We start from the raw sequence: 3,072 nt of genomic DNA, 5'->3' as shown, positions 1-3,072 counted from the left end.
GGATGTGGTGGAACGGGAGCTTCGTGCCCTGGATGTGCATCCCAGAAATCTCCATCAACTGCAAGATGCTATCCTATCAATATGGGCCAGCATTTCTAAAGAATGCTTTCAGCACCTTGTTGAATCAATGCCACGTAGAATTAAGGCAGTTCTGAAGGCGAAAGGGGGTCAAACACAGTATTAGTATGGTGTTCCTAATAATCCTTTAGGTGAGTGTATATAACTATATATTAGGGCTACCATGGCGCTGTCTGTTCCGATGGTGGTCACCTTATCTAGAATGCCCCACTCCTCAGCCACTGTTTAGAACTGTTCGGCACATGCATCAGAATAGTTTCTTGTGTCTGTTTTCAATACCGTTAACGCAAAGGACTGAAGTTTCCAGTCATGGTCGATGAAGTGTGTAGTAACACCTAGATAGTTGTGATTACTGACCGAGGTCGAATGATCTCCGGTCAGGGCAACATATTTAGCTTGAGCCAATACATCCTCTTTTGATCTTTTTTCAGTGTCATACAGCTGATTTATTTTCAAAACTACAGTACTTCTTGACGGTGGTTTGTAGCTTGTATCAGAGGACACAATTCGAAATGCTTCTATCAACCCCTTGTCTTCCACCATATTGACAGGCCTGCAGTCTACAGCAATCCATTTAGCTATAGCTTGCCTTAGTTTTTCCGATGTAGACTTACTAATTATGTGCTGCCTGCCCTCGGTCAGAGTGGTTTGGCGGAGCGTGTTTACTGTAGAGCTCGCTAAAACATGCTTTGATTTCAGGTGGTATGTCAGGCTAGAATTCGATGGTATGCAAATTCCTTATTGCAGATAGTGCAAAAGACTTTGGTCTTATCAGTGGTTTCATCTGGATGCATTTTGAATTTAAAATTTCCCTTCAGAGGGCCAAGCAGCGCTTGGTTGTCGCCTTGCATCATGCTTGTCACGAAGCAGCTGCATGCAATGTAAGATGACGTACAGGTGTGGGGCGGGGCGGGGTGCATTAAATGCATAAATTTTTCGACAGCCCTACTATGTATATAAAATCAGCGTGTTTTAAAAACATTGCTGTAAAATAAAGATTTTAAGCAGCATAACTTACGTTGAAAATCATTGTATGGTATGAACAGGTACATAGTTTGTATTTTTCCTGTTAGATTTCTTTTGCAAGTATTTGTAAACTTAAATTTGATTGATAAATCATTCATGTTTTAAATGAACGGCTGTTCTTACGTGGACGCCCCCTAATGGTTCAGCATTGAAACTGTCTGTGATTCTGTGTTAGAAAATCCACTTTTTAGCGGTTTTGCACAGTGCAGTTCTCAATATGTCCACTATGTGTATATGTGTGTATGTGTGTATATATTTGTATCTGTAAGTCGTAAGTCTATCTTTCTATCTATATATCTAACTATCTGTCTGTCTGTATGTCTGTCTATCTAACTGTCTGTCTGTTTGTCTGTCTGTCTGTCTGTCTATCTATCTATCTGTCTGTGTCTGTCTGTCTGTCTGTCTGTCTGTCTATCTATCTAACTATCTGTCTATCTGTGTTTCTCTGTCTGTATATCTATCTAACCATCTGACTGTCTGTCTGTCTGTCTATCTAACTATCTGACTGTCTGTCTGTCTGTATCTATCTATCTGTCTGTCTATCTATCTATCTGTCTGTCTCTCTGTCTGTGTGTCTTTGTTTCTCTGTCTGGGTCTGTGTTTGTGTGTCTGTCTGTAAATATTTAACTAACTAACTAATTAAGCTTATATTAAACATTATTTAAAAGCTTAATTAGTTAGTTAGTTAAATATTTACAGACAGACACACAAACACAGACCCAGACAGAGAAACAAAGACACACAGACAGAGAGACAGACAGATAGATAGATAGACAGACAGATAGATAGATACAGACAGACAGACAGTCAGATAGTTAGATAGACAGACAGACAGACAGACAGACAGTCAGATGGTTAGATAGATATACAGACAGAGAAACACAGATAGACAGATAGTTAGATAGATAGACAGACAGACAGACAGACAGACACAGACAGATAGATAGATAGATAGATTAAACATTATTTAAATCTATCTATCTATCTATCTATCTATCTATCTATCTATCTATCTATCTATCTGTCTGTCTGTCTGTCTGTCTGTCTGTCTGTCTGTCTGTCTGTTTGTCTGTGTGTCTATCTATCTATCTATCTATCTATCTATCTATCTATCTATCTATCTATCTATCTATCTATCTATCTATCTATCTATCTATGGTTAGGGTTAGGTAAGTGCCTCCTCTCTATTCATTCAATTTCACAGGAGTCGTCCACAATACCTTTTTCTGCATACCTATGTCATAGCATCCATGTGGTTTGCTAAAAGAGGGCATACTCAGCTGCACAATTATATGCTTAACACGTAATAATAAGCCAGTGGCCAAAGAAAACTCTTCTCTACTTAAAAAATGACCTCAGGACGCTTTCTTTTGGATGTGTCCACCACATTTTGGAAGCACTGCACTTTGTTTGTACTTTCCTACTCTGTATGTTGCAGTCAAGAAAGAGAAAAAAAAACCTCTAATGCTTTCTGTAGGAGGCAAGATAAATGAATCTAAATTTCATTTAGATTCCTTTGCCATAGAGAAATCTAAATGAAAGTAAATCAATCAAACAACCAATTTCCAAGGATAAATAAACAAATCCCAGTTGAGCCAGGGGGGAGTGTATAAGTTAAATCAAACAAGGAAAAGAAAAAGCTTATAGCACCTGGTATTCCCAGGAAGTCTCCATCCAAGTACTAACCAGGACCAGCCCCGTTTGGCTTCTGAGATCAGACGAGTTCGGGCCTGCACAGGGTGGTATGGCCGTAAGCGAGAGCTGTGGCTACCAGCAGGCCATTTAAAGCAAGCGCACTGCACGCATCCTTACGCTGCTCTGCCATCATTAAAATTTGTCTTGTACTGCAGCTCTAAAAAAGAGACAACAGGCCCTTTCCTCTCAGACATTGTCTATTTTTATTTTTCTCTTTTTGAAAAGGTAAGTGCCTCCTCTCTATTCATTCAATTTCACAGGAGTCGTCAACAT

General features: G+C 39.4%; 1 pseudogene; it reads right to left on the bottom strand.

Moving 5' to 3' along the window:
* Positions 1 to 2,742: 2,742 nt before the first annotated feature.
* Positions 2,743 to 2,860, bottom strand: LOC127642424 (uncharacterized; annotated as a pseudogene).
* Between the last annotated feature and the right edge of the window lie 212 nt (positions 2,861 to 3,072).

Source organism: Xyrauchen texanus, unplaced genomic scaffold, assembly GCF_025860055.1.
Source record: "Xyrauchen texanus isolate HMW12.3.18 unplaced genomic scaffold, RBS_HiC_50CHRs HiC_scaffold_61, whole genome shotgun sequence".
Lineage (NCBI taxonomy): Eukaryota > Metazoa > Chordata > Actinopteri > Cypriniformes > Catostomidae > Xyrauchen > Xyrauchen texanus.
This window is presented reverse-complemented; position numbering and strand designations above follow the sequence as displayed.